Source organism: Toxotes jaculatrix, chromosome 16 (genome assembly GCF_017976425.1).
Source record: "Toxotes jaculatrix isolate fToxJac2 chromosome 16, fToxJac2.pri, whole genome shotgun sequence".
Lineage (NCBI taxonomy): Eukaryota > Metazoa > Chordata > Actinopteri > Toxotidae > Toxotes > Toxotes jaculatrix.
In genome coordinates this window covers 22877134-22899449 of record NC_054409.1, presented here as the reverse complement: position 1 = coordinate 22899449, position 22316 = coordinate 22877134, and the positions used below count along the sequence as shown (strand labels likewise).

The following is a 22316-nucleotide window of genomic DNA, read 5'->3' as shown; positions in this document are numbered from 1 at the left end:
TCAACAATCGAGAGCAACACAATAAACGTCTTCCTTCAAAGGTCGTCTGACTTTAAACAAAATCCCTTCTCCCCATTCCTGTAATGACGGCCAGGTTCCACGGCAGCCGTCCGACAGCACGAACTGGTTCTGACAGAGCACAAACAGGCCCTCACAGGTCAGTGCTCTCTCTCACCCACACGAATCACTCAGCGGCTGAACTGATCAGGGATCAGATAAACGCCGCGGCAGCTCAGTGCGCCTTGTATTTGATCATATGTGTAGAAAAACCGCTGAAGCTGCTTTTCCTTTACAATTGGAAACTTCAGTGTAAGCGAGGACGGAGGAGACGGACCGTGGATGTGTTAAGAAACTCAGACAATGAGCGGCTGTTTCCACAGACTGTTCACTGACACTGTCAGACTACGGGAGGAGGAAAGATCAAATCTGTCTCCTGGAGAAAGATGCATATTCAAAGTGAATTGGTTTTACACTGTTTCTGTGTTAATTTAAACATAAAGTTAAATTAAATACACGACTGGTTTGTCATCAAAATGCTATTTTTGTACTTTACTTCTACTGTGTAGTCTAAACTGACAGTATACTTGTGAAGTTTACTTTCAGTATGCTGATAAATTACTGTTATTATTTAGTTTGTACATAAAGTTTATGCAAAGCTCGTCTGGCTTCTGCCATTAATTAATAATCAATACAGGAATCACAACGCACACAGATCCTGTTACATCCTTCTTCTGGCAACAACACACATCAGATAGCTGCCTGGATGCCCAGTTAACCTACTGATAGAGCAGATGGTTCACTGTCTGACTAATGGATTACCTTTCTGGCTGATGGGAGCAAAGTGTCCCAGGATTGCTTACAGCAGCACCGGGTGCATTCAGCCAACACTGAAGTCAGCTACAGCATTCGTCTGACTCGTGTTCGCTCGCAAATGACTTCCATATGAAGACGGAAAAAGGGGCCGACTCAAACAGGCAGAGGAGCCGATAGGTCAGCCAGGCGCTTGAGCTCAGCGTGGAAAGTCAGAGGAAGAGGCTTTTCTTATCAGTGTGGATGGAAGTTAGGCCATAACAGTTCAGAAATAGATCCTCTCAGCGCAGATGAATGTATCCCAGACATAGTAAAACCTCTCCTTTGACCCATTTCTAATAAACTGTGGTGACTCATCCTCTCCCTCTTGCTGTGAGTTGGATGAGAAGAGGTTAATAGGCAAGTTTAAAGCCACACAAAGTCTCTAAAATGTCTAGAACATAACAAAAACACTTACTGATCATTCCCTACACACTGCCCCGCGTTGGGTACAGTCAAACTTTCCTTTCTCACAGAGCAGTTTACACCGTTCATGGTGGCAGATTTACAACTCGACAACTGATTTGTAATTTCTGACACAACAGGTCCTTGATTTCAGCCAGAGGCCAACGAAAGCAGCTTCTCATTTCCAGCCGGCGTTAGTTGAAATCGACACGCTAATAACTGTAACAGACAAACACACACATTCCTTATCCCTCTGCTCTTGTGGTTTTTGGTTTATGAGAGGCTAAAAAGACACCACCCTCCAAATCTCTGCAGTACAGAGAGTCAGTATCACCACAGCCACCATTCACCACGTGGACAAATCCACAGCTCGGCACACCTGCTGTGCCTGGTTAAGGCTGCTAAGCTTTGACTGTGAATCTGTATGTGAACATAAAATGGATATAAAACCAAATGTGTGTGAGATGGTCGGCAATATGAGGAGATAACAACAAGGAAGTGTACCTTCTGTTCTCAGCCCCATCGGAAGCCACCCTGACTGTGAGCAGACCCAGTTCTCGCATATCGTGTTTGTGATTTGGAGACACAGATACACGTATGACCACATATCGTCTTACAGACTAATCCAAAGCCGGCGGCGCTGCTGAAGCCGGACTGAAGATGCTGCTGGAGATTTCTCCTGGCAGCGTCAGGAGCTCCGACACAGCACAGACCCCCACATCAAAGACCCGAGGATCAGAGAGCACAGAGGAGAGAGAAGATCCTCAGCAGTCCTAATCCTAGCAGCAGAGACGCACACATGTCCACACCAGACACACGCCGGGCTAAAGCATCATTCATACCGATTCGACAGGGGAGTCTGGTTGTGGTCATTCATCTTTCCTTGTCAGACCCTGATCAATAGTATCTTGTAGATCTGAAGAAAGTGGATGAGTGTGAAGCAAAGCAGGGTGACAGCTGATAACAGATAACAGGTCGAGAAAAAAGAAATCCAATCATCAGTTTAGGGAAAGCTGGTTTCAATAACAACAAACAGGAACAGATATTTTCAGTTAAAGGAGAGACGACATACAGTGGGTAAAGGCTGCATACAAACAGTATCTGTAAAGAACAGGCCCTTTCAGGAGTTTATACACTTGTCTCGATCTTGTAAAACAGAGTTATAAACACAACTACAGCACAAAGAGTAAAGTTTTTGTACCTTTACAGCTGTGATCTGGATTCAGATTCAGGTGTGCCAAAGCCCCACTTTGATAAAGCAAAGATAAAGCAGTCCGGGCTGAGTCAGGAAGGAACTGATTTTACACCACAGAAACCAAATGCTTTATTTTGGCTCGTGTCGGCACATGATTCCCGGACGTGCCTCGGATATCTCAACGAGGTTTTTATCTCCACGTGTTTTCAATCGGAACTGCGCCTGCACGTGTTGCGTCACTCCACCGTCCAGCCACCCTGAAGAGGCTACGCAGGGCTCGCTGTTTGAAGGCCTCTGTGGAAAGGGATGGAAGCAACGGAAGGACAGATTGAACATTTGAGTTTCCAGTTGAGGAAAATAATAATGACAGCTCACTGTGTGGTGAAATCAGACACAGAGAAACATTCTCAAGTGCAAAACAAACGTCTGGACAAGGAGAGAATCTGATATCTGATGGCAGCATATGGATGTAAACTATACCCGTCCCCATTTTATCTTTCAAATATGTCAGGTATTTCTCCTCATAATCTCTGCAGTCTAAAAGCAGATCTGAAGTGACAAATGATAGATGCTGGGGAGTCCTCACTCCTATACATTTGCTTCTCCGTGCAATCAGAGAAGCCTGAGCTAGGTATGAATGCCACAGAAGGAGCAGCAACGACCATCTGGCCACTTCAAGGCCACGGTTTGATGGGCACAAGGCCCCATCAACAGGCACATGGAGACAGATGTTTAACATGTACGCACAAGGGAAGGGCCCACATCGCCCGAGCACCATATATTCTCTCACTCACAGGCTGGGTGTTGTTTGAAATGTTTCGATCCTGGTGCTGACAGAGCACCTGAGTTTAGGTGCAAAAACCAAAGCGATACTTGCTCTGAAACCTAACTCCGAGAAATATCAACATGTTTTTCTATAAAACTTTTTCTCAAGCAGCCATTAAGAAGGTTAAGAGACAGATTTCCCCAACAAGTTCACGCCACATTATTTTTTATCCATTATGCTCTTGTCAACAATGGCTGGAGTTCACCACATCTTGCTGAGGGAGTGTTATCTCTACAGTATGTTTGCTAATTTATGAACTTTCTGGGGGAGTACCGCTGGAGCATAAACACACGGATATGTTGAGAGTGAGGAAATCCCAACACCGAGCTCCGGGGGAAGCAAGACGGGAGCGTGGGAAAGAGAGAGGGAGGGAAAAGGAATAATGGTGCAGAGACCTGAGCGCTGAACGGATCCCACAGCTCGGGGTCAGCAGGGAGTACACCTGCGAGAGGTGCGGAGCTAACATGTCGGCCGCGAAGGCTCCGAGGACTTATAACACCTCCGACCGAGAGCAAAAGTTGGAGGAACTGTAGAGAAGTATGAGGGGGGGAAAAGAAAACAATTTCACCAATCCCAAGAGGCTTTTTGAGTCCAAATACATAATAAAAACACAGCACAGCAGTGTACACATGAACATTTGTGGACCTGGGCGCACAAAACATGCACACCTCTATTTGATCTCAGTGGTCAACTGTTTCCCCCTGGAAACATCTGTTTATACAATCTGTCTGACTGCGTGTCAGTCTGGTTTGAGTGGTGAGGTGGAGCAGGAGTCCCTCCAGCAGGAGGGACGGGGTAATTCTTCAGCCGTGCCTCTGTGGACAAAGGCGGAGGTCACCAGTCCCTCGTCTTCTCATATGGACCATAACGCCCCTCGCATGGCGAGCTCGCGCCATGAGAGTTAAGAGGGTGATGGAAAACAAAGACCATCTGACATATCACAGTCTGGCCACAAAGTGGGTGGTCAACTGGGAGGCTGGGGGGGGGGGCATCTTGTGAAAAGATTGTTCTGTGCTGTTTGCCACAAGAGCTGTTTTTGTCCCTGGTCTCGCTCCATCTGTACGGACATCTCTGAGCGGTCAGATATCAACTCGGGCTGTTTGAGCTGAGGATTAAAGAGGCTGAGGAGCAGCAACAAGACAGAGATAACATCCGTCACAAAACAGAGGAAACAACAGAGCAACAGTCACCAACAGTCACTGTTTGTTCTGTGGAAACCAAAACACAAAAGGCGGCTTTCGCATGAGCCGACAAGAACTGTGCCAGGGTTTTTTTTAGGTTGAGTAAAACATCTCTCCTGCATGTTTAACCAAAATAGAGCTTTTTTTTTTCATCATAAACGCTGAGTACTACAAATAGGCTATATCACATTTTTAGCCATGCTAGCAGCAGGGTTGTATGGAAGCCAAGCTGAGTTGTTGTTTGGGAGCTGACTCAGTCTCTGGTGTCAGAGTTTTCAGTACAGATGTTCACGGTGAGTCCCTGTGAGCTGACAGTGAAATTTTTTGGAAAAAAGTTGCCGTCCGGATGGAAAGGAACTCTAAAATCTTATGTTGGAAATGAATAAAACAGCCACGATCTCCAGAATATGGGAAGAATTCTGTTAAAAATAAAAACACAGATTTTTCATTAATCCTCACACTAAAGGTGGATTTTCTTTTTTCTTTTTGCTTTTTGCTGGATACTGTTGAAAGTGACGTTACCCAGTATCACCAAAGGAGACGTGTTGTGCTGTTAGTAGGTAACATGACCCAGGAAGATGATTTTCATGCACTTAATAAATGTAAGTGCTAAAAAAAAAAGAAAGAAAGAAAAAGAAAATGTCCACCCGGGTGAAATATCACTTTGAGAAATTAGGGACTGCATTCTTCACACCTATTTCCTCTGACTGCTGATGGACTGCAGGGCCCTGAGGAGCCCCAGCACTTCTGCTCCGTTTCCCACTGTTAGAGATCTGCACAGTCTGGGGGCCCTCAGGCCTAACACTGTCCCCATTATGCTTAACCATTTCCAGCCCCACCTTAGCCCTGCAAACAGCCCCGGGGTCCATAAAGGCAGGGGGTCGCAGGAGAGAAGTCCCTCCACTTCAAATCCCCATGCCTCTGTTTTCTGGGCCGCACTCAGGAAATCAGTCAGTCACTCTGCTGAGCTGGGTGGATGGTATTTGGCCCTCGTCTCTGGAGGCCTGAAGCCATTGTTCTCACTGTGTTTTGTGCTTGGGATGAGTGCAGTTTAATCCTAACTTCCCTGTGGCTCTGACCTGCTGCTCCCAACCGAGTTTCCCACTAAAACACAAAACAGCACAAGCCCCCCCCCCCCCCCCCCCCCCCACCCTCACCTGCAAGCTGAGACGTCTCTGGCTGCTTTATCCAAACGCCACTGGGGGGGAAGGGGCAGAGCCGTAGCTGCTGTGGGCACTCCGAGCTTAACCTGATACTCCGCTCAAAATCAAAAGTAAGCACCGCTGAGGAACACTGGCACCAGACTCTCTCCCTCTCTTGAGTTTCAGATAATAAAAGTATCAAGTGATATCATCCTCCGCTCTCAGGCTCTTGGCAAAACACGTTAACGGCATGTGTAGGAGGCGAGGAGACGAGGGATGGAGACAAATGAGAGGAGAAGCCGAGTGAAAAAGAGACGCCGGGGACATAAAGAAGAGGTGGGAAGCTGAGAAATGAGGAAGCGTGTTGCTATTGTCAGGCTGGTTTTGGGGGGAGTAAAGTGAGACGTGTAAGTGCTTTCACTCGCAGACAAAGAGATGAGTGTTGAAAAGTTTTCTCTCATAAAAACCTCACAAAATCCTGTCCATGTCAGATTATACCAAAACACTGCAGATCTGGACACCGCCACTGTCTCCTGCAGACACAATGTCATGTCTCACGTTTCAGATACAGATAAACACAAAATAAGAGGGTTTGAATTCAGAGATTAAATCTCTGCATATTCCCGCTGATGAGTCTTACATAGAGCGTGAAGACAAAGGAGGTTCAGGCAAAAACACGTGTGTGATAACAGGAAGTGGACCGCTGACATGAAGTCTCCCTATTTTAGGAGCAAACTGACAAACGATTATTCTGCTTATTATCTTAGCGGGGGCTTTCCACTTTGAAATGACCTTCACAGGTGGTCTCTGCTCAATATCATGCTCATTCCATTGTTTTCCTCCATATTGGAAAAACATACGCCCCCACCCGACCCACCCACCCACCAGCACCCCCAACTTCCTACTTCATCCAGATAAATACAGCAGACTGATTTCAGGAGTCAGCATGAGAAGACAATGAAAATACAACATGAGCATAAAGCTGAGGCTGAAGATACTGCTTCACTGATACAGTCACTCGCGGTATAATGTCGTTCAACAATACTGTAAACTGCATGCTGGGTAATAAACATCCAGTTATATTAATATTTCTATGACAGTGTCAATCAAAACCAAACTTTATTATCTCTGCAAACGTAGAATCAACTTGTCGGGTAAAACAACCAAAGCTATTTTCAGTTTCACAGATTATTTCGTGTCCACGCAGGAAGCACTTGCTCACAGTACAACAACAGGGGCCATGGGAACAGTTTATATTTCCACTGGTAACAAAACAGGTGGCAGGAACCCCAATAACATCATTGCAAGAAAAGCAGGAAACTGAGGGATGGACAAAAGAGTTAAATAGACCAACACGTGTACAGAAATGACAACACCAACCTCTTGTGTGGAATCCTGTGGCAGCAAGATTGGTCAGTCAAATCCAGGTGGCGTAAAAGGTCCCTCCTCGCTCTTCACAGCCTGTAGTGACAGTAGAAACAATGCAATGATGAGTCCAAATCACAAAACCATACCATCTCCAGAGAGCAGCAAGAGTTCAATCATTGTTGCCCCCCCCCCAACAAAAATGAGCATCGTTTTCTCTGTGCTCATTGGTATTTTCCATCCAAACCTGAGACTGAGGAGCAGCTGCACCTGGAGAAGCTTTTAAACTGTTTCACATGTTCGTAAAAAAAAGGAGACGCCGATGTCTGCGTCCCTCATTTGACATGACGTGGGTCCCTGAGGCAGAGCTGCATAGTGTTTAGCAACAACAACACACATTGCAGGAGTATTATGTAATACAACCAAGTCACTAAGAGGGATAAGTCATAAGCCCCGTGTGAAAGGTTCGAGTTTGTAAACGTAAGGTGACGGGACTCGGCAGTTTCCCTCCGCTTTACAGAGCATTTTAGCATCTTTCAGCTCATTGTCTTTGTTTTACAACCCACGACTTTCATTTTGGTTCTCTCTCGTCATTTCCAGGGAGCAGGTTTCAGCAAAAAAGCTCTGACAACAACAGACAGAGCCAGATGTTTTTCTCTGGAGTTGGTGGAGACAAAAAACTGAGCTAAAAGCAACTGTTGGCCATGTTGGTAAACAGGCCAAATCAGCTGACTAACCTATAACAGCCGACTGCGTGAGCAAATACTAATACCGAATCACCACAGTATCAATATAGTGCATGTGGCCAGACTACCAATCATTCCTTGGGAACTAATCAATAAAAACTCAATAGGACCACTGACGCTCATCAAACGTCTTCCTGCTGTCAGCAGCAGATTCAGGTCACTCTGCCCTCTTCACACTGAGGCCACACATATGTCAGGCTGTAGATAATTAACTAATGGCTGACTCTCCTCCTTTTAACTCGGCACTGCAGAGGCCCTGTAATGGATGCTGTCCACAGAGAGCAGCACCCTGCCCTCCATTCTTACAGATCAGTGAACGGAGATAAGGGCATGAACATGCAGCAGCTGTAGCTTGTGAATATTATCACAGTACAGAACAGTACAGTTCTCCTGCTCACCCGCAGCAGATTAACGCTGAGCTGAGTTTTGCCCTGACGTAAACCTCAGCGGTGTAAATTCTTGTTGGGCATTTTCCAGTTACAGAAGTGGATACACGCTTTGCCACAGCTGAGGGGGTTTTCCCCGAGCATAACAATCCAGCTACTATTTTGGCCCCTATAAAGCGACGCCAAAAAATGCCCCAACATGCCTTAAACTTGGGAATACCTCTTAGTTAAGGCAGTGTCAGATGTTGGTGTTTGAAGCTCAGCTGTTGAACCTTTCCACCGCTGGGGTCAGGCTATAATGTGAGGACTGGGGGATGTCTGGAGGTACGTTCACGGCTGCCAGGCCCACCACAAAAGGGTCTTTCTTATAGTATTTAAGGGGTTTGGGAACAGGGGAGCAGGATGGAAGGGAAGTATGTGGCTTGTTAAAATTTAAAGGAATAGTTTTTAACATTTGGGAACTACGCTTCTGTGCTTTCCTGCTGAGAGTTAGATCAGAAGATCGATACCACTTTCATATGTGTTAAATACTAAGCTACAGCCAGCAGGCGGTAAGATTAGCTTAGCTTAGAACGGAGACTGGAAACGGGGAGAAACAGCTACAGAAATCTGTCTATATGTCTAAAGATCACAAATTAACATGTTTAATCTGTACAAAATTTGAAGAAGCCGAAAAACAACAAGGTGTGGTTTTACAGGGGATATGTGCTGGATTATTTCTTACTCGAGTTTCTACTTGTTCCTCCTAGTTTTTATTCCTAATTCTTTTTTTAGGGATTAAACAAGCAAGGTATTACACATTCAGATCTGATTCCCTCTGCATCCAGCTGAGCTAAGACGAACTGCTCCTGGCTGTAGATTCTTGTTGACAGGGAGATCTGAGGGAAAGCAAGAAAGTACTTTAAACTACTTTTAACTACTTTTAAACAATTCCTTTAACTGCTTCTGCAGCAGAGGCCAAGACGGACAAAGTGTGGATGCTGTTTAATCTTAATCAAAAGTCATATATACCAAGGCTGTGACACATTAAGCACTAATATTGTATCTGGCAGCAAAGAAAGAGGAGAGTAAGACGAATCAGACGCATCTTCCATTGCCATCTCCATATGTTTTATATCCGTCTCTCTTCTTCTGTTCGCTCTCTGGGCAGTAACGAGAGGCATGTGAGGCTGAGCAGAAAGCATTCTCATTAAAATAACCAGCTCAGGAGCCCCGTCCCTCAGGCTAACACACACACACACACACACAACACAGGTGTAAGTGAATGGAGCTGGGCGGCGGCGGCGGCGGCAGCTGCTCGCTCACACTAATCACTGTAACACACACTCTGCTCCTGCAAAGTGTTCAACAGGCGACTCGGAGCGATCGCCGAAGGAGTACAGAAGCTCCGCAGCTCACCTGGTCGAGCTGAAAGGTCAGCAGCAACATGTTTATCTAAAGTGCGGGTGAACAGTAAAAACTGGATTTACAGTTGTTGCCCGTATGGGAACATCTGTTTCTGGAGTTTAGAGAAACACAATACATATTGTCAGTGTAAACTGGGTTATATAAGCCCCCTATCTTCAGACTGGAACTGAATGGGCATCACAGCTGCTGTCTATTCAGACAATGCAGAACAGACTTGACCAACAATGACTTCATCATTGCTCTCAGCAGCCAGTGTGTGTGTGTGTGTGTGTGTGTGTGTGTGTGTGTGTTTTGTCTGTGTCACTGGAACATTTTTATAGGACTAGCAAACTGTTGCTGCATCAGCACCACAGAAACCGCTCAGTGGCAGCACAGTGGATTCAGTATCATACATGTGGGACAAGAGGACTAATATTTTTCACTACTGTAAAGTCAAACACCAGTGAAGGATCATAGTGATACTCGGCTTTGTCGTGTAAAATGTGCGGAATGTACAAAAAAAAAGGGGGAGAAACGTGAAAAAGACAAATAAAAACAATTATTGTTCTTGAGCATAATAAGCGTTGTCTGTTCCCTCTCAGCTGGGCAGCTGTATTACATTCACCACACATTATTTTAGGAGCCAGCGTTGAGACAGAGGGGCTTTGAAGACCCTGCCAGGAGCGCTTCAAAGAGAGGAGGAAAAACCGTTGGGTTTCTGGTGCCTGTGCAGCTTCCGCTTTGGGTTTGGGCGCGAGCTCGGCGACCGGGAGGCTGAAACAATGCTGTTTCATTACCTCGATTAAGACAGTTTGTGTCCAGCAGACCGTTCTCCAGGCCTGTGGAGCGTTCTGTTCCTGCACAGCACATCAAGTTCTGCATGATAACGGAGCCAGATTTACCATTAAAACTTCCTTTTAAACAATGCATCCTTGATTTCAGACAGAAGTAAACAAAAGCAGATTTCTCATTCCTAGATGCCAACCCTCAGTCCTGTGAAAAACGCTGTGACTCAGTCAAACAGCTTTTTTAATCACAGCTTCACCAGGTGATGATCCACGCAGGAGACATGTAAATAAAGAAGTGTTCTCCAAATGAAAGATCAGACTGTTATTTCATCTCTAACATAAGTTTGGCTGTTTGGCTCACACGCTCTTTATATTTTCAAACAGTATGTTTTCAGTTTTAACATTACAAGAGAAAAGGCTTTGATGATGAGGGCTAACTGATGTTTTTGGCAAACGTAATGGGAACGTTGGCCGGGGCTGCTGGAGTGTAAACTTTCCCAAATCCAATAAAGAGCTGGACAGGGCCGCTAACGTTAAAGCCTAGACTCTAATAGCATCCACATTCACACAGTAGGGAAACACTACATAGTGAATGTGTTAGTTTTTTTTTTTTTTTTAACGCAACCTGTAAATAATCCACAATCTCATGTAGTTAATGACATGCTCCTTAGCTGAGGACTTGGTTACTACTGTAGGCAGTAAGCTACAGTCCACTGATGTGCATGATGAACGATAAAAGCTATTATTGATTCCTGATATTCTTTAAAATGATTATCTGTACATGAAACCCGACCCTCTGTGACATTATCCCCCTTTTCAATGACGTTACACCACTGACGTCCAGCTCTGTCTCCTCAGATTGTCCCTAATTCCTCTGACACACACACACATACACACACACACACACACCCTTTCTACACTGCAGCTCAAGCCGGGCCAATAAAAAAGGACTTGGTCTGTAAAGTAAAAACACAAGGTGTGTTTTACTCCCTCGGGCACACGCTGATTACACACTCTGCACTAATGCAAAGATTATCCACACTCTATCCAATTTCCTCTTATATATGTGTGTGTGTGTGTCTGTACGCATGCATCCATGTATGTATGTGTGCGTGTGTCCTGCCTGTAAACCACAGGCCGCACACAGAATGACATCACCCTGCAGCGATTAGTCTGTTAGCTCAACGTGAAACACAACAGATGGAAGCAGAGCGTCAGAAGCTGATTTATGATTATTATCAGATAAATAAATATATAAATAAATAAAATGGAAAAACGACAGATATGGAATAAAAGAGGAAGAAGGGATTAAAAAAAAATAACGACCGTTAACTGACTTCATCATCTACGTGCTGATTTCTTTGATCAGACGTGGTGAAGTCATCACTGAGGTCTCTCCATATGATAAAAGACAGGTGTATTCTGTTGCTCTCTAATGTGGATCAGGGGGTAATTTCTCTGGACTGGATGAAAGCCAAGTCTCTTCCAGACATGATGACAGAAATAATGGGCAAAGGGGTTTCACATGAGTTTACACACACAAGCACATTTTCACACACACACACACACACACACACACACACACACACACACACACACACACACACACACACGTTGCATGCCTTTTTGGGACTGTGCAGGCGCTGCAGCCTCACTCGTGTTCGCCAAATTGCGTTATCATGTCTAGAAGACAAAGATGCATCATCTGAACCTGTGAACCTGCAGTGATACAGATCCGCCTTTCACTGTCACGGGTCATTGGCTCCCAGGAATCTGATGGTTCTGCAGTGACAAGCCTGTAACAGCTTCTTTAATGTGCCTAACCATCCTGAGCAGTGGATAAGATCACGTAAGTGTTTACATTATCTGGTTAAGTGCGTTCCTGTCATTAAACTGTCTGAACTGAGCAACGTCAGCGTTACTGCAGCTACACTTCACATTAGGTGTTTTCAACCCACGCGATTTTTCAAAAGGTCGTTTCTCAGTTGCATATTTCCATTACCTGTAATCTCTGCTGTACAAAAAGCCTGTGAACAAAAGTCTAGGGCTTATCGGACACAGCGTTCGTTAGGGGCTGATAAAAACATACTGAATAAACAACAATATCAGATTGTTTTTCAAAAAACTACTGCACTTATCTAAACGTGTGAAGTGAGACCTGTGGCATACTGTTGAGAAAAGCCCTGTTCTCAGGCTGTTCTTTTACTTATTAGAAATGTTAGAAATCTCAATGGGATTTTGAATGAGGTTTTCTTACTCTCGGAGCGGAACCCAGTAGTCCCACTTCAGCTCTCTCTTATGTGTGACCAGGTATTTTCACATGTAGTGTGGACAGAAAGCCAAACCATCTCCAGAGTGAATCTTTAGGTTTTGACCGATCAACAGATGGATGGATGGATGGAGGTCAGAGGCAGCTATTAAAAAAGTGTTACCCCTCAGAGTGAATGATCTCTGGGGCAGAGAGAGGAGTCATCAAAGGCAAGTCAGGGAGCGGGTGGAGGGATGGAAGAAGAGGAATGAGGGGCAGAATGAGGCAGTGAGGGTACAAAGGCAGCTCCAGACGCCTACCCCTGGGAGATGGATCACAGATGTCTGACCCTGGGCCGCTGCAGGTAATTGGGAAACAAAAGCCTTACCTTCTCTTTCTTTCTGTCTCTAGTTTTCTGCTCTTTGCTCTCTTCCTTTTCATCTCTCCCTTTCTTTTTTTTCTTCTTTCCTTTATGTCTGTTTTTGGTCTCCCTCCACTGTTATTACTGCTCTCCATGATTCACTTTTCTCGTGCCTGTGTTTACTCTCCCACTCCATGCAGTGAGGGACGGCGTAATCCCTGCTGTCTTCAGATGGCAAATACCACTTAGCTGTGGAGGGCCGCCCCAAATGACAACAGCAAACAAAGAAATGCCTCATTCCCTGCATTCTTTTTTTTTTTTTTTCCCAAAGCAAGTACACAAGCTTTATAAAGGCTTTGAACGAGTCAAAGCAAAGGTCAACGAAAGACAGAGAGCTGGAAAGGAAAGAAACAGTAGCACTCACTTTTGCATGAAAACATAAACACTCTGATTGCAGCAGGAGCTTCACAACCGCAGCGAACTATTGTTGCAAAGATGCTTTCATGGCAAACACAGTGGAGAAGTTATGAGTTAGGAGAAGACAGGGACTTGTCTCTGAGCTGAACCTGAAACCGAGGAGCCACGTCGGTGCTGCTCAAACCTGAGACGGACTCAAACAGGATGCATCTGTTGACAAGCCTGTGGCTTGGAAAATTAGCCGAGCAAATTCCATTTAAATTCAATTAACCCCGTTCATATCAGCCTGGTGTAATGGCTGGAGCGTTGGCTGCAGTTTGATTTAAAGTCGTAGTCTGGCTGTGTCTTTCTTGTGGTATAAAATCTTTTAATTTACTCATGAAACAATGGGGGGAAAATTTTTGTACTGAGGCTTGCGTGCGTGTCTGTGTGGTCCCACAGGTGCCGTAACGTAATCCCAGCTCAGCGGAGCTGAGCCGGCACCCTCACCTGGAGAGTCCTCACACTACAAATCAATTCACAGCTGCACAGACCATTAGGTCAACCTCAGTGACCAGGGCCTCTCAGCGACAGAGTTAGGATTAATGGAGATATTCAGTCAGATATTCACTGTGGAAATGTAACGACACCACTGGCTATCACTGTAAACGGCCTGTGTAATGTGAGAATGGAAAGCCTGACAGGCAAAGCAACAGTGAGGAAGACAAACGGTCATTTACTATGAACACAGTTGGTAATGTGAACAGGAAGAGGCCAAACCAGTGACCTGTCTTATATTTAAAATGAGACACCTTTATTAAAACTAGGTCTGCCGGAGCAGGAACGCAGACAAAGACAGAGAAAGCGTTATAGCTGTTGGTCCTGCTGTGCTCCGGCCACTAGGCTGCAGTGGCGATAATGACCGGTGACAGTCTGCCAGCCCAAAACCGAAATAGGGTTTCCATGGCGCTGGCGAAACCAGAACCCAAACACAGGGAATCACATCTCTGGTTGTGAGCGACATGGACTCAGAGCAGCTGGAGGATTTCTCAGCTGTGTCGAGATTCAGCAAGTAAATGTGACAGGAAGTGAAAGGACTCCTGTCCGGCCTGATCAGCGTGACAGAGCTAACCAGGCATTTTTCTGAGTAATAACTCAAAATGAAACCAGCCGATAAACAGCAGTGACCTCAGCAAAATCTCCCACAGGATGAGGATGTTAGTCAGTCGGTTGATTTTAGATTAGCGGATGTTAATATATGTTATATAAGCTGAAGTCTTCATATGTAAACAGTTAACACACAATACACAACATATTAATTGTTGGCTCTAGCTTCATAGTTAATGTACAGTCTGAAGAGCTGAATGAGCCCTTTAAATGAACTGTTAAATCGATAAAGGAAATAATTATTAGTTGCAGACGTTCTCTGAGTCTCCATCTCTTTGTTGTCATTGTTTTCTCTCGCTGACATGAACTGGGAACCAACTGGAACATGAAAGCAAACTATGACTTTCAGCTGTGACACAAACACAATGTACAATCTGGTGTAATCTCGTTCACACAGCTTAAAGCCTTTTGTATGACCTAGGCCAAACTGAACATATGATACTGCCTTATCGCAGTGCTACGCACAGACTGCCTATTGTGGCAGGTCATCATTAGCATACAGCTGTGAGGCTGAGTCCCACAGTGACTCCAGTTCCAGCTTTATCAATATTCAGACATCTCATACGACAACGCCTGCCGGTAAAGAGAAAGGATGGGCGTCAGGGAGGTAAACAGGACACGCAAAGCCTACTCAGAGACATAAACTGAAGTGAATGTTGAACACGACCGGCAGAGTTTAATGAGCCCGCAGTTGCTCAGGGACCAGATAAAGTGCTGGAGGCCATGCAGCTGCAAAACCCACCGTCCGTCTGCCGTCTGCATTCCCCTGAGACTGACCCCCGGCTCACCACAAAGGAATCAAACCCGCTGCAGATTCTTTCTCCTCATTTCACCCGACAGGAGGGTCCTGACCCCCCCAACCCGCCCCCCGCTCTGCCCTCCACAAGTCATTCACTTCTCTGGATGTCTCCTTCTTCTACAGTCACAGCCCTCTATTGATACAGGGGAACAAGTGTGGGGTGAGGGCTTTGTTATTGCCAGGACCCCACCCTGCTGGTTTCCCAGTAAACAGCAGGCTGGAGAGCTGTTGGAGGAAGATGGACCCCCAGGAGAGGCTCATCTCTGGGAGCCACCGGGGGGGCCCCAGGATGGAGAGAGTCGGAGGAAAAAAAAGAGTGACCAGGCAAGAATAGCAGGGGAGAGGAGAGAGAAGGGTGATTAGCTCCAGCGCTGTCTAATCTAATCAGCATGCATGACTGCCCCACATGCTTTTTCTGTAGCATGGTGGGGGGGCTGGTGGGAGTGGGAGTGGGAGCCGGGGAGGGGGGGCACGTAGAGACCAAGAAAGTTTTGTCAAGTATGATTCAGAGGGCTGTGGAGGGTTTGGACAATTGAATCAGTTGTTTCACAGCAAGAAACAGAAACAGGAGGTCACATGGGAGAGGTCATCACGTAAAGGCTGCTGGACACTGTCACATTTCACACGGACGTGATGAGGCTCCGGCCGTAATTCACCCTCCGACCAAAAATTACACGTTTGTTAAATATTAATCAGTCAGTTAATGGTCACGGTGAAGACTCGTGAGAAAGTCTCGTGCACACGTTTGTTTAATAAGAGACTGTTAATCATTGTCGAGGTAAACGATCCAGTTAATCACAGAGTTGATTTCAGGTGATCTCGTCCAGCTTTAAAAGTCGTCCAGTAAAGTCGGGAATGATCAGTTTCAAGTTATTTAAAGATGATTTATTTTTTTAAATCAACATCCTTCAGTCAGATGACAAAATAAAGTGTTCGAGAACAAAGCCTCTCGTCGTTCAGACGTCTTTCTCTTCCTCTGTGGTTTGCAGACCGTTCCAGAACCGGTGAAACAGCCCGTCTGAAGCGGCTCCATAAAACAGAAACCAACTCGGACACACGGCTGCTTTTAATTCACTCAGAAATACTCCTTTTAGAAGCTTGGAATGGAAAACCTTATAACGTAATGTGACCCAGTTAAGATTTGTCTGAATTTTAAGACTGTCTTCCTCGCATTACGTCAATTGTTAGAGCCAAATAAACAATCTTCAGGGTAACAAGACGTGTATTTAAAAAAAAAAAAAACCTTTGTGATGCGTTGGTTTCATTAGAGAACTTCCTGGATGCTCCTGTTGAACGTTTTATCGGCTGCACTGACTGAGAGACAAAAGAATACTGTGGGGAGAAACAGCGACCGAGAAAAAAAAAAAACGGTGATTGTCAAAAACAGATGTTGCTGCTCTGTGTACAAGTGCAACAGTTACAGTAGTCTGAAGAAACACGGTGCAAATAAACCAGCCTTGTTATCAGGGCCATCTACACACTGTGGGGCTCTGCTGTAGCAAACTGTATTCCAGATGTTGGTCCCAGCCGGTCGGAGTCATCTGGTTTAACCTCTGACACAGGACCAGCAGTTCAATTAGTGGATTTCACACACTGGTCATGGTGACACTACGGTCCTGGCTCTGGTTTCAAGCACACACCGATAGTGCCCAGGTCTGATTTCCATCAGCAGACCACTCAGCGATATTTACACCCACACACGCGTAAAAAGTAAGTGTTTATGTAGGATCCAAACGCATGGAGAAGATGTAGATCAAATCCTCCACTGAAAATAGTCCTCATTCCAGGAGAAATATACTGACCGATCCCATAAACTGCAGCCAGGATCCTGGATTAATGACAAAAGCACTGCCATTAAAGCTGAGAGAAGCACGAAAGGCAGATGATGTGGTCTGCATGAATGGGTTAGCAGTTAAACTTTTGTTTTATTTTTTTGCATTAAAAGTATGGCCAGCTGCATCGTCATCATCTGCACCGGGCACAAACGGAGACTGGTAATATTTTTTCCATGCTTTGAAAGTTTACCATTCTGTTTAGGGAAAAGAGAGGAGGAAGAAAAAAAAAAAAAACATTAAAGAAGTTTTCCAAAGCATCTGCGCTGCCAGGCTGCCAAGGGACAGAAACGCAAGTTTTTCTGCTTTTCTTGTGGCCCGAAACGGAGGAGAGGAGCGCTCTGCGGGGTCGTAATGAATGAACCTCAGGCTTTTTTTAATTGGCCAAAACACGGAGCCCTGGGGGACCACGTGCGCTGGCACACGAGCTCAAACCACTGGCAATCCTTGAGAGTGGACTCCAACCAACCGCCATCTTTCTTTAATGCTAGTCGCTCGTTCAGTGATGACTTAAACATCATTAAACATCTGAAGCTCAGTCGGGAGCCTTAAAAAAAAAAAAGAAAAAAAAATTACACAGAAATGGCTCAAGCTAATTACAGAACACAGAGTCATGGCCGAGACCACACCGTGGCTGCGCTGCTGCAACTTCACAGCTGCTAATAAAGTGACAACAACACACTGAACTACAAGAATTTGGCACATTCAGATTCACAACGTTAAACTACGAGAAGCTACGAGCAGAGGGAGCAAAATCCACGTGGAAAAAGACAGATCATGTGGCTCTGATGTTTCCTACCACAATGAATCAGTGGCTGAGGTTTGGAACAGCGGTGCTACATCTCACATGAACACTTTTTCTATGAAAATGGTGCAACAGAGAGCATCGCACATGGAAAAACAAAAAATCCCTGATTGTTGGGAAAGACGTGGAGAAAAAAGCAGAGCAGGACTTTCCTTATGCAAAATGCACGACACTGTCCCCGTTACACAGAGGTCCAAAGACACACAGAAAAAGGTCTCTGCCCTCGGGAGACCTTTGTCTTTCACACACAAACACTGGTTTACAGGTGGGACCAGTTCTCAGGTTTACTGTTGAAACACAACACGAAAACAAGACAAGAATCTGTGTCGCCCTTTGTCAGCACCACTGGCTTTTTCTCTCACGCTGACAATGGCAGAGCGACCTACGACCCCTGATGTATCCACCGACACAGACAAGAAATCAGCAGGTGCTTGGGGTTAATGATGCTTTTGATGGGCTTTTAATGGAAAACGAGACTCAGCTGTACAGAGAGTTCAGAAACTTGATGATTCGATTGGCAGAAAATCAGTTTAAATCAGTCTTACTTTGTTGGTAAACTCAATACCTTTGGGGTTTGGAGTTTTACCTCTACAAACAAAGACATCTGAAGACATTCACCTGAGCTCTGAGGAATCGTGATGGACATTTTTCACCTTTTTTTGTGTACAAAAAAACTACTTCAAGGCTTCTCCTAATCCTTAGTGTCATTAGAGCTGAATCTAATCTAATTGTTTTGATAATCAATAACTCGTTTAAGTCATTTCATGCAAAAGAAATCCATGTTTAAGTTTCTCAGATGTGAAAGTTTGCGCCTCCTCTCCATCTTGACATTAAACTGACGGCCGGTTGGACAGGACCTGACATTTGATGATAAGAGTCATGTGCACTGTCACCCAGTGAAAACTACATTAATGGAATTGAATTAAGAAAAAACTCAGTGATAACATGTCAGGGCCGTCATGTGCCGCAGTGCCTGGTAAAGGCATCAGTCTGCTCGGCTTTTCCTGCCACGAGTTTCCCCTCAGAGCTCCGGGAGAAAATCCCACAACCAGAAACTGTGAAGGAACACTCGGGTGAAAGTCCCAGCGACTGGTTTCACAGACGGATCGGGTCCCTGTTCTAGCAGTTTTCTTTTTTTAAAGCGGTTTCTGTAGTGTCCCTGGTCCGTTTAAGCCCAAACTACTTACGTGTAACTGCTGGCTGTGCGATTCTGCAGCGACGCCTCTGAAATCCAGCGAGCTGAAGGATCTTCTTGCTTCTTCTCTGAGATTTGTGCAGTTTCCGTCGCACTCGATCCGGACTGGACTTTTATTTTTGTTTGTTTGTTTGTTTTTCCCCTCTCAGAGTCTCCTCTTCATCCTCCACGTTTTCTCCTCCCGGACCGCAGACGAATGAATGGCTGGCTCCGTCCCCCCGCTTCTTCTGCCCAGACGGACTACCGTTGGGATGGGAGTGACCGCTCCGGTAGCTCCCTCCCCCATCCACCAATCACTGCTCCCCTGCCACTCAGGCTCCACTCGGCAGAATAAATTATTTATTTAATGACACTGGATGGGATGTCCATTTTCAGATGGAATACAATCAATTAAAATTTGCCTAAAGCCAACAACATTTCTCAGACTGGAGTGTGAGCCTTCCTAATGGTTCCCATTCATCAGGGGAATTACTTTTATTTCAAAGTCTCCACTTCAGCTACACCCAGGATGTAGCTGAAGTGGAGACTTTTCCAGTCAGAGATTCATTCTCCTTCATTACCCAACAGAAAAGAAAGAGAGATGAAAGACACAAGAAAAAAAAATCTATATCATTACACTTTTGAGGAACCTTTAAAAATAAGTAGGGGTTTCACAAACTATGTATGATTTTCCAAAAGAGGTTAAAAGTACACAGTCAATCAATCCAGCTTCATAGCTTAGTGTAATTAAAGTGCTTTACAGGTGACAAACTGATGATACGACCGTTCAAATATAATCAGTAAAATAAGCCTAATAAGTAATAAATAATAATAAAAAGCAATAAACTGTGGAGCACTGTTCATTCTGTGTCTGCAAAGTCTCATTAATGAAGCTATGACACTTTTTAAATTACACGATGTTGTTCTGCCGTTAGAACATTAGTTTAGTTTTCTTATTTTATCATTATACCCACAATAACTGATGTTTCTGGCCACTTGGAGGCAGCACAGCAAGTGGTAAACGAAAGAAGAAAACCTGTTTGTGTGGCTTCGTGTGTCGCGTCTCCAACGTCGCAATCAAAACCAAATTTCTTCCTCTGAATGTATAAAGTACTTCAGTGATTATAACTGAACATTCTGTGAAACTCTGTGAGGACGAGTTATTCACACAGCACCACATGGACATCTGGGGGCCCTGCACGCCTGATTCTCTCTAAATCTGAAGCTTAACCTTTTGCTGGGAGGCTAACAGCTGAGCCGAAGACCCACATCTCACACCAGTGGCTGCAGATTGCTCACATTCTGAAGGCTCAGTCTATTCGGGTCCAGTGTGTCGGCCTGCATGCTGCACAGCAGAAAGCCATGCTTAGCATTATTTCCAGACATGCGTCTATGCATGCACCATCTCCCGTTCCCAGTCTGAAGTCTTCTATTGTTGCCAGATTCAATAGAAATATATGGCGCCTGTCTGTAGGAGACAGCGTGAGCAGGTTGGCAGAACAGAAAAGCTGCGAAACAACAACTTTTGTACTTTCATGCATGGTTTGCACAACAGTGCGCGAGTGTGAATGGACTATTTCGAGAGTGTTGTGACTAGGAGGGGACCAGCTGGTGCCAGGACCTCGGTGCCCTCTTATTTGTGCTCCTTGGTGACTCAGATGAAAGTTGAATGGAGTGAAAACACAAGGGCAGTCCCATGACTCAGTCCGGGGAAACAACTCCGCGGTTATTGACAATAATAACAGCCCTGATGCTATCCATCCAGTTCCTGGGATCATTGTTACTCTGGGTGACCTCCGGTTTGACAGTCAGGCTGAAAGAACAATGGTCTGCAGCAGAAACACTTCACTTCCCTCTAATACGTGACTGATTACTCCAATAAATCTTTCTGAGACCTGAATAGACTTAAACTCTCTGGCTTCTCTGTATTCATCAGTGTGTTTTATTTACAGTAGCATAACTTTATTTATACATTATGTAGATAAAAGCTGAGGAAACCAGCTGAAAGCGCCGATGGTGCCTTCACATGTTTAAAACTGTGAATCATTGATATTTACAGGGACACAGAGACTTTCAGCGACGTACCTTTATAGCTGTAGCTGTAAAACGGTCGTGTATGATTTTAAAATGATTTAAAATGCGGGAGGACAGTGAGGTAGTTTTTGGGAGTCCGATGTAAGATCCATCTGATGATCAAAACTGATGTTTAAGAAGAACCTAGATCAGCTTTTATGTTCTGTTATTTCATCAGATCACAGTGATCCAGTGTAATAATGTCTTCTTCCTCCTGCAGTAACTCATCTGTGATCTGCACTTCTTCTTTTTCTTTTTTTTCTTTAATCACTTCATGCTCTGTGGTGGTCTCCCTGCACCACGAGGGGACTGTTGGGGATTTTCTTTTTTTTTTTTTTTTTTTTTGTTAGGTGTGATGAGCTGTCACCTAAAACCCCCCCGACCCCCACCTCACCCGCTTTTCTTCCAGGCTCAAGGTTCAACACATTCCTGGCTGCGCTGGTCAGTATGACTTTAATCTGTTTTCACAGGCAGGGCAGCACAGACAGACAGACACAATCTTGTTTGGAATTCCAGTCCCACTTCACTGTGAGGGACCTTCAGTCTCTCCTTGTGAATGTGCCAGAGCTGAAAATCGAGGGTGGCATCAATTTCTGTGGCATCTGGATTTATGAAACTCCTCACAGTTATTCAACATACTGGATATCGTACTAATAACTTTTTTTTAAAAGCTTATTTGTGTGAATATATATATATATATATATATATATATATATAAACAGATGAAATATGAGGAAATTCTCCTGGAAGATGTGGTGCATCAGAGAAGAAGTTACAACAACACTGCAGACAGCGAAGGTGCTTAGTCAGTGACAAAGTTGTGTTCACATAATAGACTGAAACTTTATTCTGCATTATACTGCTTCAGCTTATGTATTGTTAATATTATTAGCATCAGACAGGAAACAGAGCCATGCTTGGCCCTGAGCCTCGTGTCATATCTTCACCCTGTCATATCTCCCAGGAGCCACGCATCGCCTTTGTCACAGCTGAGAAAACAAAACGTGAGGGTCAGGGCGACGTCAGAGCCGACGAATCACAGCGTGGATTCAGCAGAGGAGTGTGTTTGTCACTCTGTGAGGCAGACTTCACAGGGCAGTCAAAGAGCGGGATTAAGTGTGAAAGACACACCAAAACCACTTTGAAAAGTATGAGGAGGAGACGAGCTGTGACACCGCCAAGGTTGGCTGCT

The 22316-nt window shown here is 45.0% G+C and overlaps 1 protein-coding gene across 2 annotated transcripts in view; it reads right to left on the bottom strand.

Moving 5' to 3' along the window:
- lhfpl2a (LHFPL tetraspan subfamily member 2a) overlaps positions 1-19289 on the bottom strand; it is a 30931-nt gene extending 11642 nt beyond the window's left edge. Inside the window, exons 1-3 of one of the 2 annotated variants that reach the window (XM_041058752.1) lie at positions 19065-19289; positions 6979-7059; positions 2456-2743 (exon numbers count right to left, since the gene is read on the bottom strand). The gene's annotated coding sequence lies outside the window, so the exon portion shown is untranslated. The remainder of the gene's footprint in view (positions 1-2455; positions 2744-6978; positions 7060-19064) is intronic. The other variant, XM_041058751.1, reaches the window with a different exon arrangement.
- Between the last annotated feature and the right edge of the window lie 3027 nt (positions 19290-22316).